The sequence below is a fragment of the Ornithorhynchus anatinus genome, chromosome 4 (assembly GCF_004115215.2).
Source record: "Ornithorhynchus anatinus isolate Pmale09 chromosome 4, mOrnAna1.pri.v4, whole genome shotgun sequence".
NCBI lineage: Eukaryota > Metazoa > Chordata > Mammalia > Monotremata > Ornithorhynchidae > Ornithorhynchus > Ornithorhynchus anatinus.
Genome location: NC_041731.1, coordinates 111,727,426 through 111,753,241, shown reverse-complemented (window position 1 = coordinate 111,753,241; position 25,816 = coordinate 111,727,426). Strand labels below are relative to the sequence as shown.

The window sequence follows — 25,816 nt, the reverse complement described above, 5'->3', positions numbered from 1 at the left end:
TCAGGAGGCTTTGGGTTCTAATCCTCATGCCAATATTTGCCTGCTATATGACCTTGGGCAAGAACCTCAACTTTTTGCATCTCCATTTCCTTATTTGTAAAATAGGGAATAAAATACCTGGCCTGTCTCTGTTTTAGACTATGAGCCTCCTGTGGGAAAGGCGCTGTTTCTGATTGTATTGTATCTACCCTAGGGCGTAGCACTTTGCTTAGAAAAATAATAATAATAATAATAGTATTTTTAAACACTTTCTATGTGCAGATCAAACATAGTCTCTATCCCACATAGGCTCACAGTCTAAGGGAAGAGGGCGCAGGTACTTAGTTCCCATTTTGCAGATGAAGAAACTGAAGCATACAGAAGTTACAGCATTCCCAAGGTCACAGAGCAGATAAATGGCTTAGAACATAGTAAGACCTTAAAGCCACAATTCATTGTTATTATCATCATCATAATCATCATCATTTTTACAAGCCTGTGGATCATGTTATCCCCAGAACACATTAGTGTTGTGGGAAAACTATTCCTCCTACTTTCATTGTGTATTATCCAAAATGAAAATAATGAAAATAGACACTATAGCAGAAATGATAGTACTGGAAGAGGGATAGTGACAAAGAGTTTGTGTAATTTTGGTGAAGTAAGCGGCCTAGGGTAATCTGCCAGGATAGAGAAAATTTTGGTTCAGTGATTTTATGTACAGCTCTGAGGGCAAAGTTCTGATTCCAAATTGCTTTGGCTTTTATAGCTTATACTGTTACTGAGGGGTTAACTCTTAATTAATACCATTTATTGGGCACTTACTCCCTCCATCAATCAACCAATCAATAATATTGAGCACCGACTCTGTTTGGAGCATTGTGCTTAATGTTTGGGAGAGCAGTTGAGTTCAAGATAGGATCCCTGACCTCCAGGAGCTGAGGGTCAAGCTCTACCATCTTTTGGACTCTAGCGCTCTGGTACCTTCCCTCCCCTGGACTCCCTGTAATCTTTCTGTACAGGTTCCTTGTGGCCTTCCAGTTTCTTGTCTTATGCTGTTGCTTCGTTTCCAACCCATAGCGACACCACAGACACATCTCTCCCAGAACGCCCCACTCTCCATCTGCAATCGTTCTGGTAGAGGATCCACAGAGTTTTCTTGGTAAAAATATGGAAGCGGTTTAGCATTTAACATTGCCACCTTCCACACAGTAAACTCGAGTCTCCGCCCTCCACTCTCACCCACGCCGCTTTTGACTTGTAGCAGATTGCCTTCCACTCGCTAGCCACTGCCCAAGCTAGGAATGGAATAGGTAGCCCTTTGCTTGACTCTCCCTCCCATAGCCGACGCTGATAGAGTATTGGAAGCTCTCCAGGTGTGACCTTGAGAGAGGTCCAGCTTCTTAGGCCTGTTTAAAGGCCGATGACGACCTGTCTCTCCCTATTTGCTCTTCCACTCTGCCCTTTTCTTTCTCTGATTGGCTTTTCCTTGATGATCCAGCATGGCCAGCAGGAAAATGATTGACATTTTAAGATGATTAGGTTTCCCGGTTGGGAGGGGCTGCCGAGGACCCAGGGTTTCCTCTGCTGAGGAGATCACCCTGGGACAGGTGTTCAACGGTTTCATGATGAGTTGGCACATTTTGCATTGCAAAACATTGATAAGATGAAATCCTTCAAGATGATATGAGAGCGACTTTTAATGGCTTTTAATTGGATCGTGGTTTAAATCACCCGGTCTCCCGATCATCCAGTCAGGGAGCGGTGCCTGGGAAAGGGAGGTGGGACTTGCCATGAAGGCCCATAGGAGGAAGGGATTTATGCATGGGGAGTGATAGAAGCACACACAGTTTTCTCTAAAAGCCAAGTATGTGTGTGGGTGAACCTGGAGCTGACCCCTGTGGCAGGGTTGGGTGGACCCCAGTCTCCATTGTATTGAGGGAATCTGGTTCCACTCTTCCAAAGAAGAACTTTCTCAGGAACCTGAGTTTCTTCCCTGTATCCAGGTTTTGAGATCATATAGGGTGATCATCACAGGGCAAAATCTAAACTTTCCCCTGAAGAAAAATAGTCCAAACAACTGGGAGATATTGATAAAAAATGATCCTGTAAAACATTGAAAATGATCCCAAGGCTTGCCTTTCAATTTCATTAAGTCCTAAAATTTGATCAATTCAAGCCATCACAAATCAAGAGAGGAAAATATTCACAAAGCAGGAATAGCTTTCTTTATTGGTCTGATTTTTATTGACATTATTCAGTTTCATTTCCTTAATTCCATTTGTGTGTTGGGGGAGGGTGAATGGTATATATACACCCAATGTGTTGTAGATATATGCTTTGCATGAAAATAAAGCAACTGCTGGGGTAATGGCAATGACATAAGAGTTCCTCCTTGGAATTTTTGCTATATGTCCTGTTTCCATCTGACTTAACCTATTCTATCCCACCTACTTTCTTTTCACCAATACTAATAGCTTGATTGGTAATAAGAATCCCCTCTAAACTGATTAGCCATCCATTTCAGAACTGGCTACTTATGTGTGCTACTCTCTGACTTTTTAATCAATCTGTTGCCTGAAACAGCATTAAATGATTTTTTGAAACCCAACTAAATTACACTCTTGCCCTATCCTTTGTCTCCCAAATCCATAAAGCATTCCTGGAACTAAAAAATATTTGTCACATAAAACCTTCCTTTAAATAATTCCCTCTAATTGACCCCTTCTAGATTACACATTCTTTAATGGTTTGTAATCTGGTTTTCCAAAATGAAATGCCTATATTTATGTGGTCAGCAATTTGAAAGGCATTTTCAACTACAAACTGTTCAGTCGCATGATTCTAGTTATTTCTGTAATTTAATGGGAAATAGCTAGAGGTAGGTTTTTCAGAGTTGGGTCAGATAGCAAAAGAAGCAAGTGATCAAAAGCCAAGTAATTGCTTTCTCTGGCAGGTTTTGGCATATAATCTTCACACAGTGGCCTTTCCCCTTGTCTCCTCCCCTCCCGGGCCTCCCTCCCTCCCTCCCACTCTTTCACACATGTTGTTTTATTGAGAACCCAGAAGAATCGCTCTCCTTTGCTTGCATAATCAGTTAGAATGACTCAGATATCTGAATCTCAGTTCCTGTCCCATGCAGGGACTTGCCGTTCTCGAGCCGACTTTGGTAGAAATGTGTCCTATAAACAGCGTCTCTAAAGTGCAAATGAAAAACCGTACCACCTGAGTGTGTCTGCCTTCATAGGCTTCAGAATGCCACAGGGGCTGCCACTGGAGAAACCTCTCCGGTTGTCTGGCTTGAAAAGAACAGAGGAAAACACACCTGCAAACTCGCTCAGCGTTTTAAAGGTAGCAGTGGGATAGCACACTGAGCTGGCGGAGAGAACATTCTGAATCTTGATTTAAAAGGAAAGAGTTTGCTGCTAAAGCATGCTGGGAACCAGAATTGGGTAGAAAAAAAATATATCTGATGATGGAACTTCCCATTGAACATCATGGATAAGGTTCTCTTCAGGAGGAGAACCTCTTTGTCCTCTGAACTGTGAATTCATCGTGGGAAAGGAACGTCTACCAACTGTTATGTTGTGTTCTGCCAAGTGCTTAGTACAGTGTTAAACATACAGTAAGTGTTTAATAAATACAACTGGTTATAACAATAGTGGATTGCCCAGGGCCCCTCAAACTGTCATCCCTGACAACCTTGTTCCCATGAGGACCTGGAATGCACAGGGCAAGTAGGCAGGCAGTATGCAACACACTGCAAAATGAAAATCAGCATGACTTAATCGAAAGAGCTTGGAGTTGGAACTCAGAGGACCTGGGTTCTGATCTTGCTCCGCCACTTGTCTGCTGTGTGATCTTGGGCAAATCGTTTACTTCCCTCTGCCTCACTTACCTCATCTGTAAGATAGGAATTAAAGCAGCAATCCCCATGTGGGACATGGATTGTTCCAACCTGGTTAGCATGTATCTACCCTAGCGCTTAGTAAAGTGCCTGACACTTAACTGTGAAAAACCAGTAAAAAGTACTTGTAGAGTTTTACATTTGTTGACTGGAGAACAAAATGAATGAATCATAGAAAGAAGGACTGGAAGGGTACCATGAAGCTAATCTGACTTTAGGGAAAGTGATCCTCTTGTTTGGCTAATTCCCTGAAAATTAGTCATTTTAGGGGAGGCTTTACGTAGCACTTATTTCCTTTGTCAAATCTACTAAGGCTCAATTTCAGTACTGCTAGCAAAGAAGGGGTGGAGCAGAGGAAGGAAGCAGGATAGATCAGAGTCCTGCCAGGGTTTTTAACAAACAGTGGGAGAAACTTGCCAGGAAAGGTCACCTAGATACCCTCTAGATGAAACCTCTTCATCTTCCCACCTCCACAGAGACCACTGATTTATCCCCAATTTTTCTGGAGCTGGCTGGGTCCTGAGGGAGGATGACTAAACTATTTCCTCCCTCCCTCCCCCTCCCTCCTCCCTCCCTCCCTCCCTCCCTCCTCCCTCCCTCCCTCCCTCCCTCCCTCCCTCCCTCCCTCCCTCCTTCCTTCCTTCCTTCCTTCCTTCCTTCCTTCCTTCCTTCCTTCCTTCCTTCCTTCCTTCCTTCCTTCCTTCCTTCCTTCCTTCCTTCCTTCCTTCCTTCCTTCCTTCCTTCCTTCCTTCCTTCCTTCCTTCCTCCCTCCTTCCCTCCCTTCCTCCCCTCCTTCCCTCCCTCCTTCCCTCCCTCCTTCCCTCCCTCCTTCCCTCCCTCCTTCCCTCCCTCCTTCCCTCCTTCCCTCCTTCCCTCCTTCCCTCCCTTCCTCCCCTCCTTCCCTCCCTCCTTCCCTCCCTCCTTCCCTCCTTCCCTCCCTCCTTTCCTCCTTCCTCCCCTCCTTCCCTCCCTCCTTCCCTCTCTCCTTCCCTCCCCAGGTTCAGCTTCTTGGGTATTGCTTCACTGGTCAGGTAATCAGAAAGTAAATTTTCCTGCCAATCTGTTCCAGTTTGGGTGTGACAAGAACTCAAAAGACAGATTTGGCCACCAACCAGGAACCAATTAGAAGAGGATGCAGAAAGGGAAGACAGTAAATCAGTGTTTTAATTGGATGAATCTGAACATCAAAGGCTTTCAGGAGCCTTTCATATGTCATAGGAATCATAGATTGGCAGGCAACAAGCCTATTTCATACCTACTGGAAGTAGCCTACTGAAGTATTTTAAGAAAGCCCAATTCCATCTACCACTGAAGTGTGAAAGAGCTAAGGAGGACCCTCTTCTGCTATTTAGGGTCAACCCAATTGCCAACCCCATTTAAAGCACTTCTTGTGGGCAAGAAATGTGCCTACCAACTCCTTGTTTTGTACTCTCTCAAGTGCTTAGCACAGTGCTTTGCACACAATAATCACTCAATAAGTAACTTTGATTGATTGAATGATTGATTGACCACTAGGCTACAGTTTCTCCTTATTGCTCCTGGACTCTGCTGAGGACCAGATAGAACAGCGTACTGTTCATTTTCCTATAGTGTCCCTGAATTTTTACCTTGTGTGGCACGGTGGCATTTTGTAATTTGTTTTTCGATCTGAAGTAGCTCTTTGGGCCCAAAAGGAATTATGTGTGAAATGCAGATTTAATCTGTGATCTACATTTTGTAGGTCAATGGGTTCAGTTACTTGGCAGTAATTACAGGGCTCACAGGATGTTGTGCTTGAATAATTTATCTAATATATTAGCCACAGTCAGGCCAAGGTATCCACTTCCTTCACCTCTGCCTGTTGGCAGTGAGTTATGGACCATCTCCATTGGCGGAGAATCCTTCAAGTCAGGTCTAGAGTAGAAGAGTACACAAGCCAGGAAGGGAGCAATCTCCAAGCTATGAAGCCAACTGAATGACTTAGGCAATTTTCTGTTGCTGTTTTGCTTGGAAGGACATTACAAGACTATTTTTTTTCTTAGCATTTTGAGCATATTCTCATTCTGTTAGTGCACTTTGGCATGAAAGGAAGAAGCAGCATGTCTTAGTGGATAGAGAACGGGCCTGGGTTCTAATCGTGGTCCCGCCATCTATCAGCTGTGTGACTTTGGGCAAGTCACTTCCCTTCTCTGTGCCTCAGTTACCTCATCGATAAAATGGAAATAAGACTGTGAGTCCCACGTCGGACATGACTGTGTTCAACCTGATTAACTTAGATCTATTCCAGCACTTAGAACAGGGCTTGGAATATAGTAAGTGCTTAAGTACCATTAGAGACAGCATCTTTTCAAGTGATGAAAGGGACAGTATGAATAAGAGGAAGCAGCATGGCCAGACCATATTGAAGCTATCCTACCACGTTCCTTTCTGGGAGTTCAGATATAGTCAATCTTATTGTATAGTTTTATAGTTATTTCTGCTAAAACCCAACTTTTCATTATGTGGATTGGTTAGAACCCATGGATAATAGGGAGACAGAGTTATTCATTCATTCAATAGTATTTATTGAGCGCTTACTATGTGCAGAGCACTGTACTAAGCACTTGGAATGAACAAGTCGGCAACAGGTAGAGACAGTCCCTGCCGTTTGACGGGCTTACAGTCTAATCGGGGGAGACGGACAGACTGCTTGTACTGGTTACAATATGGTGCATTTCTGCCAGGACAATAATTTCAAGAAATTAATGGATCCTACAGACACCAACTTAGCAGTCTTTTATTAGCATTTCAGAAGGACCCACTTACAACTACAATTGAATCTTTACTAAGAAACTCTAGACTGTAAGCTCCTTGTGATCAGAGTTTGTGGCTCTCAATTCTAGTGTACTATACTCTCCCCAGTGCTTAGTACATGTCTCTGCACATATTACTCCCTAAATAACATTGATTGATAAACTGATTTTTCAAATGTCAGTTGATTTCTGTGAGATGGTAATGACCATTGATAAGTGGCAGAAAATTGGCAGATAATTAATTGAAATTCAATAATTCACTTTAAGCCTTCCACAACCTTCTTAAACTGCACCTGGTATGACATAAGTCCTGTACTGTTTCATCTGTTTTCAAACCATATTTCCCCTGACCTTCTTTTAGACTATGAGCCAGTTGTTGGGCAGAGATTGTCTCTATCTGTTGCCAAACTGTACATTCCAAGCACTTAATACAGTGCTCTGCACACAGTAAGGGCTCAATAAATACGATTGAATGAATGAATGAATGAATTTCCTATGGAAGCAATTAATGACGATGACCACGTTGTAAAGAAATGCCTATATTTGCATCATTCTCATTTTGTTCAGAAAAAATTATTCAGGATCAACCTAAAATTGACCATGTTTAGATATTTGGAGAAGCTAAAATGAATCTCCTCTTCTAAATTTAATTAGGCTTTCATTGAATCCTAAAAGTCAGTGGTGTGTGTGTGTGTGTTTTGGAGGAGTTCTAATTTCTTCCAAGCTCTTGACATGTCAGGACTTGATTCATGATATTTCAGGAAGTTGGTCACCAACTCATAATATTTCTGGAGTAGGACAAAGTTGTTTTTTTTCTATGGTATTTGTTAAGTTCTTACTATGTGCCAGGCACTGTTCTAAGCACCAGAGTAGATAGAGAGTAATCAGGTTGGACACAGTCCATATCCCACATGGGGCTCATATTCTTAATCCCCATTTTACAGATGAGGTAAATGAGGCACAGAGAAGTAAAGTGACTTGCCCCAGGTCTCACAGCAGACAAATGGTGGATCAGGGTCTAGAACCCAGCTCCTTCTGGCTCCCAGGCCTGAGCTTTATCCACTAAGCCTCACTACTTCTCAAGTTCAAGTGAGTTTCACAAAACAATTTTAAGAAATACTTAGGATTCCAAAGTGGTTCCTGGTTCTGTGGTGCCTCCAAGCTCTCCCCAAACCACAGTCTTGCTGTCCTTGTCAACAAACACCCTGGAATGAGGTTCATTCATTCATTCATTCATTCATTCAATAGTATTTATTGAGCGCTTACTATGTGCAGAGCACTGTACTAAGCACTTGGAATGAACAAGTCGGCAACAGATAGAGACAGTCCCTGCCATTTGATGGGCTTACAGTCTAATCGGGGGAGATAGACAGACAAGAACAATGGCAATAAATAGAGTTGAGGAGAAGAACATCTTGTAAAAACAATGGCAACTAAATAGAATCGAGGCGATGTACATTTCATTAACAAAATAAATAGGGTAATGAAAATATATACAGTTGAGCGGACGAGTACAGTGCTGAGGGGATGGGAAGGGAGAGGGGAAGGAGCAGAGGGAAAGGGGGAAAAGAGGGTTTAGCTGCGGAGAGGTGAAGGGGGGGGTGGTAGAGGGAGTAGAGGGAGAAGAGGAGCTCAGTCTGGGAAGGTCTCTTGGAGGAGGTGAGTTTTAAGTAGGGTTTTGAAGAGGGGAAGAGAATCAGTTTGGCGGAGGTGAGGAGGGAGGGCGTTCCAGGACCGCGGGAGGACGTGACCCAGGGGTCGACGGCGGGATAGGCGAGACCGAGGGACGGTGAGGAGGTGGGCAGCAGAGGAGCAGAGCATGCGGGGTGGGCGGTAGGTTAGTACAGTGCTCTGCACATAGTAAGCGCTCAATAAATACTATTGAAAGAGAGATGGGAGGAGAGGTAGGAAGGGGCAAGGTGATGGAGAGCCTTGAAGCCTAGAGTGAGGAGTTTTTGTTTGGAGCAGAGGTCGATAGGCAACCACTGGAGTTGTTTAAGAAGGCGAGTGACATGCCCAGATCGTTTCTGCAGGAAGATGAGCCAGGCAGCGGAGTGAAGAATAGACTGGAGCGGGGCTAGAGAGGAGGAAGGGAGGTCAGAGAGAAGGCTGACACAGTAGTCTAGCCGGGATATAACGAGAGCCCGTAGCAGTAAGGTAGCCGTTTGAGGTCTGCGCTCAGCTCTTATTCTTGCCGTTGGAAGACTTGTGACCAGGCACTTACCAGCTATGTCTGTGTGCTGCCCAACATTAAGCTGATATCAACTCTGTTCATTAGCCAGATGCCTCTCTCTAACTCAGTCAAGTGAAGCTTGCAAACGTGGATAATTAGGGAAGATGCCTTCCTGATTACATTTGAATTTCTTGTAGATGTGGGGAAAGGCAACATTCTTGTGGTTCCCTGCCTCAGTGCTTCAGTAACGGCAAGCAAAGCACTGCAATAATAATAATAATAATAACAATTATAATTGTGGTGCTTAATAAGCACTTACTATGTGCCAGGCACTTTACTAAGTGCTGGGGTAGATACAAGCAAACTGAGTTCAACATAATCCCTGTCCCTCATGGGGCTCAGAGTCTTAATCCCTATTTCACAGATGAGGTAACTGAGGGTCAGTGAAATCAAGTGATTTGCCCAAGGTCATACAACAGACAAGCGGCAGAGCCGGAATTAGAACCCAGTTCCTTCTGACACCCAGGCCCGTTCTTTATCCACTAGGCCACGCTTCTTATGTAGTGGCCAGTGGTTGGCCCACTGGATCGACGGCCACAGCTACTTTCTTTCCTGTGTTCCAGTAGTGTAAAGGAGAAGGAAGGACTGGGGAGACAAACTGCATCAACTCCAGGAGAATAAAGCACGGGGGCTGCTGATGAATGTAGAACTCTCTGCCTCTCTTCGTGTGGTCTTCAGGAGAAGCCACACGGAGCAGGGAAAGGTAGCCTTGGCAGAGAGGACTTGTGGGGGCAGCACCTATTGCTACGAGCCAGCTGATTCCCTTGGTTGAGGGAAAATGACTTTACAGTCAATCAAGCAATGGTATTTATTGAGCTCTTACTATGTGCAAAGCACCATACTAAGCACTTGGGAGTATAATACAACAGAGGTGGAAGATGCGTCCCTGGTCTCATAAGAGTGCAACATACATTTCTAAGTAATTTTCCTAGGTCTACCCCAAAGTGAGAAGGGTGTATTTGATATCCCAAACTATGCAGCTAAATGCTTTTTTGTTAGCTCTTTGAGACCAGAGATTATGTCAACCAACATTATTGTACTCTCCCAACCATTTGTTCAGTGCTCTAAATAAATGTTCAGTAAATGCAACTGATTGATTGACTCCCTCAGTGGAAATCAATGACCTCTACTCCATCCTAATGCTCCTTGACCACTTAGCTGCCTTTAAAACTGTGGACCCCCTTCTCCTGGAAACGTTATCCAACCTCAGCTTCACTGACAATGTCTTCTCTTGGTTCTCCTCTTTCTCTGGCTGTTCATTCTCAGTCATTTTTTGGCGGGGGCTCCTGCTCAGCTTCTCACCTCCTAAGTGTGGGAATCCCTTAAGACTTAGTTCTGAGTCCCCTTCTATTCTCCATCTACACGTACTCTCTTGGAGAATTCATTTTCTCATATGGCTTCAACTACTATCTCTATGTGTATGGTTCCCAAATCTAAATTTCTAACCCTGATCTTTCTCCTTCTCTGCAGTCTTATAATTCCTCCTGCAGTCAGGCCATCTCTACATGAATGTCCCTATGATACCTCAAACCTAATACATCCCAAAAAGAAGCCCTCAATTTTCCACTGAAACCCTGTCCTCCCCTTGACTTTCCCGTTACTGTAGAAAACACCACCATTCTCCCTGTCTCACAAGCCCTTAACCTTGGCATTACCCTGGATTCACCTCTCTCATTCAACTCACATAGTCAATCATCACCAAATCCTGTCGGTTCAACCTCCATCCACAGCACTGCAAAAACCCACCCTTTACTCTCACACCAAACTACTACCTTGTTAATCCGACCACTCATACTATCCTGTCTTGATTACTGTATCAGCCTCCTTGCTGACCTCCCAGCCTCCTATCTCTCCTCATGCCAGTGTATATTTCACTCTGCTGCCTGGATCAATTTTCTACAAAACTGTTCATGTTTCCCCACTTCTCAAGAAACTCTAGTGGTTGCCTGTCCACCACCACATCGAACAAAAACTCCTCACCATTGGCTTTAAAGTACTCAGTCACCTTGCCCCCTCCTACCTTACCTCTGTGATTTCTTACTACAAACCAGCCCACACACTACATTCCTCTAATGGTGACCTACTAATTATACTTCAGTCTCATCTATCTCACCTCCGAGCCCTTGCCCACACCCTGCCTCTGGCTTGGAATCCCTCCTCCTAAATATCTGACAGAGGTTCACTCTGCCCACCTTCAAAGCCTTATCAAAAGCATGTCTCCTCCAAAAAGGCTTCCCTGACTAAGCCCTCATATCCTCTTCTTCTGCTTTCCTCAGCATAACCTCTGTATTTTCACACTTTATTCACCCCACCCTCAGTCCCACAGCACTCTTGCACATATCTGTAATTTATAATGTCTGTCTCCCTCTCTATACTGAAAGCTCTTTGTGGGCAGGGAACATAGATCCAACCTCCTTATATTGTACTCTCCCAAGTGCTTAGAACAGTGTTCTGAATACAATAAGTGCTTAATAATTACAATTGATTGATTGATTGATGTCTCTCAGAAAAGAGGAGGAAAGAAGCCAAATAGTTGTGTGGTTTCTTTCTCTTCACCCACTCCCAAATCATTCAGAATACAGCAAAAAATGTGTCTTTCTCTTCCCCGTCTCCCTCACTTTCGGTCTTACCATCTTTATGACAAAGGCTAATTCAGGAGATAAAGAAAGGAAAATACAAGGATTTCCAATTTCCTGTGTTCAGGAGACACAGCTGAATTTTTCAGCTTCTTTTTCGTTGATTTATATTGTCTTTCGTCTGAAGGCAGCTAGTTAGGGAGCGGGAAAGTAAGGCATTCTGCAATGAGCCAAGGTAAAAGAGAACTCTTATGTCAAGGTAATAATAGCACTTAGCACTTACATAGGGCTTTTTATCGTCAAAGGACTCTCCAAACATTAGCTAATTGAGAAGTTTGCTCTATATGTAACAGCTGTTGAAAAAACAAATGTGGTGGTTGGGGGCATTAAAAACCAGGAGGACATTCTTCATCAGGGGCCTGCTTCATGGGATAATGCACATATTGAAATAGCTCAGGAGTGCAGAGCCTTGGTAACTAGAAGAGAAGTAGGATATTTATTGGGGCTGTCATATTCACCTGGAGAGAAGAGCTAAAGGGACTTTTATTGTCATCCTCACCTCCAGTGGTGATTTTTGAACCAATTTAGCCAGCTTGAGTCTTAAACATTGCACACCTACATCTGCACCTACGTCAGGTGTCTGACTCAAGTACTGATTTATCCTTCACATTGCCTTCCTCTAGTCCCTAAAAATAATAGTAATAGTAATATTTGTTAAATGCTAGTCTGTGCCAAGTCCTGTGCTAAACTCTCAGATCAGACCAGATCAGGTGAGAAGCAGCATGGCTTGGTGGAAAGAGCACGGGCTTAGGAGTCAGAGGTCATGGGTTCTAATCCCCCCTCCACCACATGTACGTTGTGTGACTTTGGGCAAGTCGCTTAACTTCTCAGTGCCTCAGTTACCTCATCTGTAAAATGGAGATTAAGACTGTGAGCCTCATGTGAGACAACCTGATTATCCTGTATCTACCCCAGTGCTTAGAGCAGTGCTCGGCACATAGTAAGCACTTATCAAATACCAACATTATTATCATTATTATTAGATGCAGTTCCTGTTTCACATGGCGCTCAAAGTCTGAGGGAGAATGGTTATTTGACTCCCCAGATTTTACAGATGAGGAAACCTAGGCACAGAGGAGTTAAGTGACTTATCCAAGGTCACACCTCAGGTAAATGGCAGAACTGGGTTAGAACCCAGATTTCCTAACTCTCAGTCCTGTGCTCTTTCCACTAGGCCGCGGTGCTTGTGAAATAACCCCACCTCTTCCTCTCGACCAATAGGAGGAGGGAGAGGAATCGATCAATCAATGGTATTTATTGAGCATTTCCTGCGTGCAGAGCACTCTACTAAGCGATTAGGAGAGGAACGTTATAACATTCCCCTTCTTTCTTTTTACTGGTCCTTCACCTTCTTAGATTTGCTCGTCACTCCCCACCACATTAAATAGTTCTGCACCATTGTTTGTATCCAATGCTTAGTACAGTGCTCTGCACAAGGTAAGCGCTCAATAAATACGACTGAATGAATGACTGAACTACTTTGTCGACTGCATGAAGTCACAATCTGTACAGAGGTCTGTCTCCTTATGTCCGCTTTACAATCACAACAGTATTATGTGCCAGTTACACAATGATGAAGGTTTATAATGTTGGTATTTGTTAAGCACTTACTATGTGCCGAGCACTGTTCTAAGCGCTGGGGTAGACACAAGGGAATCAGGTTGTCCCACGTGGGGCTCACAGTCTTCATCCCCATTTTACAGATGAGGGAACTGAGGCACAGAGAAGTTAAGTGACTTGCCCATAGTCACACAGCTGACAAGTGGCAGAGCTGGGATTCGAACTCATGAGCCCTGACTTTCCACTGAGCCATGCTGTTTACTTATTTAATATAGCACCAACGACAGTCCCGTTCTTGGGCAGGAGAGAGAGAGAGGCAAATCTGAGTGTTTTTAGATGATGGCTGCTATGATCTAGAAGACACATCCGTGGTTGTTATTTGGCCTTAGATACCATCAAGGATGACTCGTCCCACAACCTGGGGAGAGAATCTCTCTCTAATCCTCCAAAGTAGAGATAATTTTCCTTACTCCTTTCCTCACAAAAATATGGTAAGGATAAAATTTTGAAACATGTGAATTTGCTTTGTGTTCTTTGGGAAAAACACCTTGCTCTTTCTCAATGAAGTCACTGATTGAGTACACTGGATTCTTCAGAGTGTGGATGTCAACCACTGAACATCCGCACCAAACCCTAGAAATGTTTGACATGTCTGGAGTTCATCTCAATTCAGACTCCAGTGACTACTGCTGACTGCAGGGAAACTATTAAAGTATCTCAGTGGGTGTGAACCCTGCCAAAATCTATAGTGTGATCTCTTCCTTCAGCAGGCATGAATAAATAATAATAATAATAATATTAAATATGGCATTTGTTAAGCACTTGCTATGTACCAAGCACTGGATGGACTAAACACTGAAATAAATACAATACAGTCAGATCGGTCACAGGCCCTGCCTCCTCTAAGTACTTGCATCTAAGGAGGAGACCCGCCGTCAAATTCACATTTAACAGATGAGGAAAACTGTGACCCAGAGAAGTTAAGGGACTTGCTCAAGGTCACATAGAGATAAGGCTCCCAAGCTAGATAATTGGTCTCTTCCCTCATTCCAGTGAGCAAACTGCAAAAAGATGAAGACTAAGGAAATTTAAGACTCAACAAGAACTCAAAATCTTGCAGCTGGTGGTGCCATCTGTGCGTCTCACCCTAGCCAAGCAGTATTCTGCTGTGGAGAAGAATAGCAAAATCTCAGAATGGCTTTTTGTCTGGGCCACTGGATGTGTGGCAGGGAAGCTGGTGTATTGGGCTTGGAAAAGAAGCTGACCCTGGGGGAGGATTATCAATGCTCATGACGTACTGGTAATGTGGTTTTCTACCTGAAAACGGGCTACCATCCGGCTCAGCATCAGATGCTTATGGCAAAGCCCCCGTCCGTTCATTCTCTGCTGAGCCATCTGCCCAGGGTGTCTCATGCCAGGCACTGCACTTGGGGGCACGATGAGAGGTAGACTCAATCGATTGAAAACCTTCACTGCAGTTCAGTGTCTTTCCCCATTCTAAGCCTCCCATTCTGTGTTCTGCTCCTGGCCAGTGCCAGAGAAGCTGAAATCAACATCCAGGTATTCTTGAAGCAAACTCTAACATGGCCAAGGGTGGTTTCTACAACACGATTGGAGTGTGACATTTTTGCAGGAGATGAAAATGCATTTAATCTGCAGTGTCATCAGGGGCTAAAGCAGCGCCAGTTAGTGAAGCTGATGAGACAGGATGAAGGACCCTACATCCATCTCCCTCAATGTTCATTTGTCCTTTACAGTCCCAGTGAAATGTTTTCCTTGGTCACTTTTTTTCAAAAAAAAAAACCAACCCCAAATTCCTTAAAAACACCAAATTACTGAAATAAAGTTTAGGAAATAGGTACTTGGCAATGAATTTATTCATTCATTCATTCATTCATTCGATCATATTTATTGAGCATTTACTGTGTGCAGAGCACTGTACTAAGCACTTGGAATATGCAATTCAGCAATAAAGAGAATCAATCCCTGCCCACAGAGGGTTTACAATCTAGAAGGTGGGAGACAGACATCAAAACAAGTAAACAGGCATCGATAGCATCAATATAAATAAATAGAATTATAGATACAAACACATCAAAACAAGTAAGCAGGCATTAATGTAAATAAATAGAAGTATAGATATGTACCTAAATACACAAGTGCTTTGGGGAGGGGAAGGAGGTAAAGCAAAGGGAGCGAGTCAGGGTGATGGGGAGGGGAGAGGAAGCGGAGGAAAAGGGGGCCACAACCTGAAAAACAGCACTACATTGATTTTGTTTCACAAAGCTCGTTGTGGGCAGGGAAAGTGTCTGTTTATTGTTGTATTGAACTTTTTCAAGTGCTTAGTACCGTGCTCTGCACACAGTAAGCGCTCAATAAATATGATTGAATGAATGCAACTGTTCTATCAGAATGAGTTTCATCACCAGGAAAGCCCACTAGAGTATAAACTCCTTGAAAACAAGGATCAAGTCTACTAACTCTATAGCATTGTACCTTTAGTTCAGTGCACTGCAGCAAAGTAAATGCTCAATAAATAGTACTGATTGATTGAAGGAAGCTTTACTGGCTCCCTGGACCAGTGGAGACTTGAGCAAATACACAATTTGGGGGCACATTGGGATTGCCACAAATACCTCAGAAAACCAACTCTTGGTTTTGGATGTCCATGGGGGAGTCTGGGTTGGCAGGAGGAGTCCTTGTCAGTTAATACTATTTATTGAGCACCTACTGAGGGCAGAGCCCTAAGTGCATGGAAAACTATCATAAAATTAGAAGATAGAATCTGTATCCTCAAGGATCTTACAGTTGAATGGGGCAGAATTTGAAACCCTGCAGGGTTTTGGGAGGGAATCTTGAGGGAGTCTTGATGGGATCAAAAACTTGAGGAGCAGCATGGCCTAGTGGATAAAGTGCGGGCCTGGGAGTCATAAGGTCATGGGTTCTTATCCTGACTCCGCCATTTGTCTGCTGTGTGATCTTGGGCAAGTCACTTAACTTCTCTGTGACTCAGTTCCCTCATCTGCAAAATGGGGATTGAAACTGCGAGCCCTATGTGGCACAGCGACTGTGTCCATCCCTATTAGCTTGTATTTACCCCAGCGCTTAGAACATTGCCTGGCACTGTTAAGAGTAAGTGCTTAACAAATGCCTTTATTATTATTATTATTATTGTTACCTGAGTCCACCTTCCCCAAACTCTCTTGGGGAAACAGGACTTGAAATCTGGGCAAGCACAATGTACTCAACTTTAATCGGTCAGTCAATCATAATTATTGAGTGCTTATTGCTTGCAGAGCACTGTACTAGCATGACTCAGTGGAAAGAACCCAGGATGGGGAGTCAGAGATCATGGGTTAAATCCAGGTTCTGCCACTTGTCAGCTGTGTGACCTTGGGCAAATCATTTAACTTCTCTGTGCCTCAGTTCCCTCATCTATAAAATGGGGGACGACGTAGGACAATCTAATCACCTTGTATCCTCCCCAGTGCTTAGAACAGTGCTTGGCACATAGTAAGCGCTTAATAAATGTTGTTGTTATTATTATTATTATTACTAAGCACTGGGGAGATTATTACAACCATAAAGAGACACATTTCCTGCCCACAACAATCTTATAGTCTAGAGGGGGTGACAGACATTAATATTAATATAAATAAATTTTAGTGGCTTCAACTGACAAATGGAGAAACTGGGGCGGACTGGCATGAGGTGTTTTCCCAAGGCATCAAATGAAGTCATGCAGGAGACAGCTCTGGAAACTTGGCTTGTCTGTGTTCCTGTCCTCTGTTATAGTCTATCAATCTAGCAATCAGTGGGAATTATTGAATGCCTTCTGTGTAGTAATAGTATTAATGAAGCATGTATTCTATCCAGAACACTGTAGGCACATGATTTCCGTAATTACATATTTACAATTATTATAATTCTGAGACTCCCCCAAACAAGAAAAGTTCAATCGATGTCTCTCCACTCCTCAAGAACTTCCAGTGCCCATCTATCTCCATATCCCTCAGAAATTCCTTATCCTCGGCTTTAAAACATATTCAATCAGCTTACCCCTTCCTACCTTTCCTCACTGATTGCCTGCTGCATCCCAGGCTGCACACTTTGCTCCTCTACCACCAGCTACTTCCCTGTGCCTTGATCTCAGCTATCTTTCTGCCAAACCGTTTCCCATATTGTACACTCCAAGGGTTTAGTATGGTGCTATGCACGTAGTAAGTGCTCAATAAATACAATTGAATAAATGAATGAATGAATGAATGAATGAATGAATGAATCCTCCTCTGGCCTGAAATTCCCTCCCCCTCCATATATATCAGACCACCACTCTCCCCGCCTTCAAAAAAACCTTTTTAGGATCGTAGGCCTCAATAGGCCTCCAAGAGGCTTTCCTTGACTAAGCCTTCTTTTTCCTACCCCCTCTCCCTTCTGTCACCTGTAACATGGATGTGCCCTTTGAACACTTGATATTCACCCCACCATCAGCCCCACAGGAGTTTTGTCCATATAGGTAATGTATTTATTTAGGTTAACGTCTGCCTCCCCTTCTAGACTGTAAGCTCCTTGTGAGTAGGGAGTGAGTCTACCAACTCTGTTGTGTCATACTGTTCCAAGCACTGCGTGCAGCAAATGCTCAATAGATACCAGTGATTTATTTGACTATAATCATTCTAGAAATGATTATAATCCTAATCATTATAATTACAACAATGAATGTTTCAAGCTTCAAATGCTTAGTATGGTAATTAAGTGCTGAGTACAGTACTCTTCACAGAGTAACTGCTTAATAAATACCATGTTGATTAAATGTATTTATGTCTCTCTTGGGTTAGCACGTGTACTCCCTTTGGGCACGGAACGGGTCTTAGACTTCTGGTGCAGTTTCCCCATGGCTGGATGCAGTAATAGATCAGTAAATACTGTTCCTGTTGCTACTCTTATCTCTGTCACTACATGCTTGGGCACCTACAACAGGAGCAAGACACGTTCTCTACATTCTGGGAATTGGTGAGACAGACAGCAGTTCTAATCACTGGAGAGCAAACAGTATTCAGTTAGCCCAACCATCATTCGGTCCACTGTCTTCCAAACATTTATGAACAGAGCAGCAAACAAACAAAAGTCATGGAGCTATCCAGACTGCAAGATAAAGGCCGCGGTCCTTACATCGTGCTTATTAATCCATAGGGAGGGAGAAAAAATGGTGCCTGTCCAGAAAGCTCTCCATGAACAGCAGCTCGATGCAGTGCCCTTTTCAAGTGTTCTCTGAATAAGAATGAAACCATGCTACTTGTTTTGCCCATTAGATAGCATTATCTCCATGGAATGCCAATTCATATCTCTTTGTGCTATGTGTGGTTCTCACATATGGGATTTTAATAACCTTCATGCTGTGCTATGAATTCATAAGCAGGGCTGATAGAGGAAAAGCACCACAGGACTTTATTTTTTCATTATTACTCTTTTGAAAAACAGGGCCTACCACATTTCTTTAAGGATCTTCTGACAGAACTGGCAGTGTTTCTGCTAGTAAGTCGAGTTGTTACTATGGAAGGGAATACATTCTCTACTTATCTGCTATATTTTTTTTCCAAAGTCTATTTTTCCCCCTTCAACCTACATTTAGCAACCTCCATAATAGTCTCTGGTATTATAGTTGCAGCTTCAGTGAACTGATTGCATAGAAATATTCACCATTTCTCCAGCTTTGTAGTACATATTACAACCTGATTTCTTTATTTTTTATTTTTGCCCATCTCTTTAAAAGTGTCTGAGTTCCCTCCCCAGCTCAGGGCCAAAACAGGGTATGCCAGGGGATGCCTGAATACTTCTTCCCTATTCAAATTTTAGATCAGGCAGGAAAACATCTTCTTTCCTAAGAAGCTTGTTACAGTCCCCTTTTTATATTGACTCCCATGACCCAGGCATGCAAAGACTGAAAAACCACATCTGCAAAACCAGATTACATGTGAATCATATCCATCAAGGTCAGTTCACCTGTCTTGTTTTTCCAGAACAAAAAAAGAAACAGCAGAAAGAAAGAAATTCAGAAATTCTCATCCCCAGTCGACCCTTCCATCCACTACCGCTGCACAGTTCATTTCCATTTTGACCTTCACTGAATAGGTCTTAATCAATTAATAATATTTATCGAGCCCCTACTGTATGCGGACCACCGTACTACCTCCTTGGGACAGTGCAATAGAAGTAGAAGACACGAGTGCTGTCCAGAAGAAGGAACAGTCTTCTATCTACCCCATAAAGCCAATGGTCAGAAGTTTCGGTATTTTGAGAAGATGAGTAGGAAATCACTGGACACTATCATGGTGTGGAGAGATGCTTGCAACTTCAGGTCTTCCCTGCCTAGCTCTGCTTCTAGCTTGTGTCTGAGGTTCATAGCTCTCTCATTCACCCCACACATCCAATCTATCACCAAGACCTGACGGTCTCACCTTTATAATATCGCCAAGATCCGGCCTTTCCTCTCCTCCTAAACGGTTATCTTACTGGTACAGGCTCTCATAATATCCCGGCTGGATTATTGTGTCAGCCTTCTCTCTGATCTCCCTTCCTCCTGTCTCTCCCAGCTCCAGTCTATTCTTCATTCTGCTCCCCGGCTCATCTTGCTGCAGAAACGCTCTGGGCATGGCACTCCCCTTCTTAAAAACCTCCAGTAGTTGCCTATTAACCTCCGCATGAAACAAAACCTTCACACTCTAGGCTTCAAGGCTCTCCATCATCTTGCCCCCTCCTACCTCTCCTCCCTTCTCTCTTTCTACTGCCCACCCCATAGGCTCCATTCCTCTGCTGCACACCTCCTCACCGTCCCCCGTTCATGCCTATCCTGCCGTCGGCCCCTGGGCCACGTCCTCCCGCTGTTCTGGAATGCCCTCCCCTCTCATCTCCGCCAAACTAATTCTCTTCCCCTCTTCAAAGCCCTACTGAGAGCTCACCTCCTCCAAGAGTCCTTCCCAGATTGAGCGTCCCCTTTTCCCTCTGCTCCCTCTGCTGCCTCTCTACCCCCCCTTCACCTCCCCTCAACTAAGTCCCCTTTTCCCCCTCTTTCCCTCTGCTCCCCCCTCCCTTCCCCTCCCCTCAGCGCTGTGCTTATCCGCTCATTTGTGTATATTTTTATTGCCCTATTTATTTTGTTAATGAGATGTACATCCGCTTGACTGTATTTATTGCTATTGTTTTTGTCTGTCTCCCCGATTAGACTGTAAGCCCGTCAATGGGCAGGGATTGTTTCTATCTGTAGCTGAATTGTACATTCCCAGTGCTTAGTACAGTGCTCTGCACATAGTAAGCGCTCAATAAATACTATTGAATGAATGAATGAACATTTACTATCTTCAGGTGTTGATGGTAGTGAGAAGCATGTATCTCATGGTGACCTGGTGAGGCTGTTCCTTTAATCCTTATCCCAGATTGTGGGGTGACCTATGCAGCTCCATTTTGTCCGCTAGATGTTATAGATGGGTTTGTGGGTGCACCTTTGAAACCCTGTGTCACCTCCTGCTGACCCAGTTGAACCTGGTTGAATCGGCTCAACAAGAAGCAGTAGACTCTTCCTCTACTCCAGTTCTCTTCTATATCTCTCCTTGATCTTTCCAATCTGTTTTCCTCTCCCTTCTCTCCGTGGAACTGCTCTCTCAAAGACACCAGTGAGCTCCTTCTTGCCAAATCCATCCTCCTTTTCTCGCACAACCATAACCCTGGCAGAATCCTTGATTCATCTCTCTCATTTAACACACATAGTCAATGTCACAAAATCCTGTCAGTTCTACCTTCTGTCCTTTCCACTCCATCCAAACGTCTTCCACGATCATTGAAGCACTTAGGCTAACCCACCTTGACTACTTCATCAGCTTTCTTACTGACCTTCCTGCCTCCTGTCTCTCCCCACTCCAGTCCATACTTACCTCTGCTGCCCAGACTGTTTTTCTAAAAAGTGTTCAGTCCATGTTCCCCCACTCCTCAAGAACCTCCAGTGGTTGTCCATCCACCTCCACATCAAACAGAAACTTCTTGAGTGCTTTTAAGCACTCAGTCACCTTGCCCCCTCCTATCTTACCTCACTGATTTCCTACTACAGCCTAGCCCACATACTTCAGTTTTCTAATGCCACTCTACTCACTGTACTTCAATCTTGGCTATCTTACCACTGACTACTCACCCACATCCTGTCCCTGGCCTGGTACTCCCTCCCCTTTCATATCCAAGAGAAAATCACTCTCCCCACTTTCAGAGCCTAGTTAAAATCCCATCTCCTCCAAGAAGTTCTTGCACTTGAATTTGTCCCCTTTATTCCCCCCACTCACAACCCCCTAGCACTTATGTACATATTATTATAATTTATAATTTATTTATATTTATTTATATTAATTTCTGTAGTCTTTAGACTGTAAGCTTGGACAGGGAATGTGTCTACCAAATCTATTGTAGTGTACTCTTCCAAGCACTTAGTACAATGCTCTGTACATAGTAAGTGCTCAATAAATACGATGGATTGATCGACATGGGCTCCCTGCTGACAGTAAATTGGGCAGCAATGAGAGAGAGAGAGAGGAGTGTATTAGAATAAATTTGAGCCTGTCTTCTTTCTCACTTGTAAGTTTTCCTTTTAACAAGTTATCCTCCCTGCTGCTGTGCAGTTCTCTTTTGTGTGTGCTTCAGCAGGTAGTGAAATTGAAATAAAACAGCAAGAGACTGAGAGAGAGAGAGAGAGAGAGAGAGAGAAAGAGAGAGAAAGAGAGGCCGCATTAGGTAACATTAACTGATAAATTTTCCATCCTACATGCTCATTCTCAGGGCAAGAGAAACGAGAGAAAGGAGCATTAAAGGTAGCATAAACCTGCTCTTTGAGTGCCCTGGGACAGCCTGGCAGATTAACCTTAATGGACGCTCATTGTGGCCAGGGAATATATCTGCTATAATTGTTAGATTGAACTTTCCCAAGTGCTTAGTAGAGAGCTCTGCCTATAGTGAATGCTCAGTCAGTCAGTCATATTTATTGAGTGCTTGGTGTGTGCAGAACACTGTACTAAGCGCTTGGGAGAGTACAATACAACAATATAACAGACACAGTCAAGAATATAACAGACACAGTCCCTGCCTACAGCAAACTCACAGTCTAGAGACTAAATACCATTGATTGATTGATTGATTGATTGAGTCCTCTTCAGTAGCCAGATTTTGGAGTAAAGACGTTTGTGCTCTAAATTTTAGGGAGAAGGAACACAGGTTTCTTGAGCTCGGAGTGGTGTATAGGTTTGAATGGGGGCTTAATGGATGATGCAACACCTACTGCCCTGTAGCCTATAAATGAACATCCTCTTATATTTAAGATGATCCACTCCTGGATTTAGATCCTCCAGAAAGAAGCTTTCTTACTCTTTGCTCCCGAACATAATCTACAAAATAGAAGAATGGTTCTGAGCTTTGTCAGACCTGCAATTTTGTGGGACATAAAGATGGAACTGAGAATAAGTTGACTGGGTCATATTATCTTCAGGTAGATGTCCCATTAATTGGACTGCAGTGGGCCCAGGACTAATTAAAATGACCACCACTAAATTGGATGATGGAAGTGTTAAAGCCTGGTAAACCAATAGAGACAGACCGGGAGGACAGATTTAAAATTCCAAATAATAATAGTAATAATAATAATGAAAATGGAATTTGTTAAGTGCTTACTATGTGCAAAGCACTATTCTAAGTGTTGGAGTAGATACAAGATAATCAGGGTGTCCCACAAAGGGCTCAGAGACTACACCCTCATTTTACAGATGAGAGAATTGAGGCCCAGAGAAGTTAAGTGACTTGCCCAGAGTTACACAGAAGACAAGTGGCAGAAGCGGGATTAGAACGCATGACCTCTGACCCCTAAGGCCGGACTCTTTTTACTAAGCCACACGGCTTCTCATGACAGGGAGCCTTTCAGAAGCAAACCAAATGAGATTCAAAATAATAATTATAATCATAAGAATGATAATAATGATGGTATTTTTTAAGTGCTTATTATGTGTCAAGCAGTGTACTAAGCTTTGGGTTAGATATAAACTAATCAGGTAGGACACAGGCCATGTCCAACAAGGGGCTCACAGTCTTAATCCCCATTTTACAGATGAGGTAAATGAGGCACAGAGAAGTGACTTGCTCAGAGTCACACAGCAGACAAATGATGGAGCCAGGATTATTCATTCATTCATTCATTCATTCATTCATTCATTCAATAGTATTCATTGAGTGCTCATTATGTGCAGAGCACATATGCTAAGTGCTTGGAATGTACAAATTGGCAACAGATAGAGACAGTCCCTGCCCACTGATGGGCGGGGGAGACAGCAAAAACAGTAGCAATAAATAGAATCAAGGAGATGTACATCTCATTAAAGCAATAGCAATAAATAGAATCAAGGTGATATACATCTCATTAACAAAATAAATAGGGTAATAAAAAATATATACAAACCATTCATTCATTCAATAGTATTTATTGAGCGCTTACTATGTGCAGAGCACTGTACTAAGCGCTTAGGATGAACAAGTCGGCAACAGATAGAGACAGTCCCTGCCATTTGACGGGCTTACAGTCTAATCGGGGGAGACGGACAGACAAGAACAATGGCAATGGCAAACCAGCAGATGAGCACAGTGCTGAGGGGAGGGGAAGGGAGAGGGGAAGGAGCAGGGGGAAATGGGGGGAAAAAGGGGCTTAGCTGAGAGGAGGTGAAGGGGGGTAGAGGGAGAGCAGAGGGAGAGAGGGAAAAGGAGAAACTCAGGCTGGGAAGGCCTCTTGGAGGAGGTGAGCTCTCAGTAGGGCTTTAAAGAGGGGAAGAGAATTAATTTGGCGGAGGTGAGAGGGGAGGGCATTCCAGGACAGTGGGAGGACATGGCCCAGGGGTTGACGGCGGGATAGGTGAGAATGGGGTACGGTGAGGAGGTGGGAAGCAGATGAGTGGAGCGTGCGGGGTGGGCTGTAGGAAGAGAGAAGGGAGGAGAGGTAGGAGGGGGCAAGGTGATGGAGAGTCTCGTAGCCTAGTCTGAGAAAATTAGAATCCAGATCCTCAGATTCATTCTTTTTCCATTTGCCACGCTGCTTCATGTGCCAGAAAGCCTATCATATGTTAAAATGGAGAGTGTCAAGCCTAATAATAATAATGATAAGAGTAATAACAATTATTATTATTACAAGATAATTAGATCCCTGATAGGGCGTACAGTGTAAGTAGAAGGGAGAACTGGAGATCAGGATTATTGATAGTAGAGGTAAAAACAATCTGATATTAGAGACCAAGTAACATTCTAGATTTGCTCATAAAAAGAGGATGGTTGATCTGAGATGAATGCACATAAGACATGGGTATTGTTTCTAGCTGCCCTTCATAATCAAAGACATTCCTACTAGCAGAGAGATTGATCCATGCATGCAGGTATGATTGACTGAATATCCATTCCACACCCAATCCAATAACACTCTTTTGATATATTGGACTAGAGTCGGTTTGAAATCAGATCATGGGCTTTCCGGCACTGGACAAATAGTATGGCTGCCATGAGTTGTATGTCCTTCTAGTTCTGCTCCATGAGGTAAGAAGCTATTGTTTATTTCTTGGGTGCAGTCATGATGCCCTTTTCTCATTTTGTAGTTGGAAGTTAGGGTTGCAGAAGATGAGTTTAGCACACCCATTGAACAAGTGTAAGCCATTGCTATTTAGCTTTTAATTCTCTGTGATCCAATGACCTTTTCACTTCATTTCAACATCACTACTCCCCCATGCATTGGAATTCCCCATGAAAATCAATTTGCCATATTTTGGTACTGTTGTGATGACTTCAAAGAAAGGACAGAGGAATTCGGCCTGAATTTTGTGAAAAAGAAGAGTTGAATAGTGATCTTCAGCGTGGTTAGTGGATAGAGCATGGACCTGGGAGTCAGAGGACCTGGGTTCTAATCCCGGCTCTGCTGCATGTCTGCTGTGTGACTTTGGTAAAGTCACTTCACTTCTCTGGGCCTCAGTTACCTCATCTGTAAAATGGGGATTATGACTGTGAGCCCCAAGCAGGACAGGGATTATGTCCAACCTGATTTGCTTGTATCCACTCCATTGCTTAGTACAGTGCCTAATGTATAGCCTGGAACATAGCAAGCACTTTAACAGATATCACTTTATTATTATTATTATCTTCAATTGATAAGTGGACAGTGCTTGCTAATTTCCATCTCTTTTGAGAGCTGATTGTGACAAAATAGTCTTAAATTTCTACTTTGGGAATTTCAGTTGTTTTAAAAGAGTTTGTTGGCTGTGAAGACTGATGACATTGGACAGGTTGAATGAAAGGTTGGAAACAGCCTTCCATGAAAATAGTATTGTATTGGACTTTCATTCATTCATTCATACATTCATTCAATCATATTTATTCAGTGCTAACTATTACTACTACTAGTAATTATGGTATTTGTTAAGCACTTACTGTGTGCCAAGCACTATTCTAAGCACTGGGGTAGATACAAGGTAATGAGGTTGTCTCACATGGGGCTCACAGTCTCAATCCCCATTTTGCAGATGAGGTAACTGAAGTGCAGAGAAGTGAACTGACCTGCCCAAAATCACACAGTTGTTAAGTGGCGGAGCCAGGACACCACTGATGGCGGTGCTCATCTATGGTGTGTATGTAGCCAAAAAAGTCCGTTATAGGATTCACAGTCCCAGCCACATTG

General features: G+C 43.4%; 1 protein-coding gene and 1 non-coding gene across 4 annotated transcripts in view; one reads left to right on the top strand and one right to left on the bottom strand.

Moving 5' to 3' along the window:
• The window catches only part of ST6GALNAC3 (ST6 N-acetylgalactosaminide alpha-2,6-sialyltransferase 3), a 569,867-nt gene that overhangs the window by 274,925 nt on the left and 269,126 nt on the right, over positions 1 to 25,816 (top strand). The window lies entirely within an intron of this gene.
• Positions 1,236 to 1,373, bottom strand: LOC114811430. The gene has a single exon (XR_003759133.1). It is a non-coding gene; the product is annotated as a small nucleolar RNA SNORA7 (small nucleolar RNA).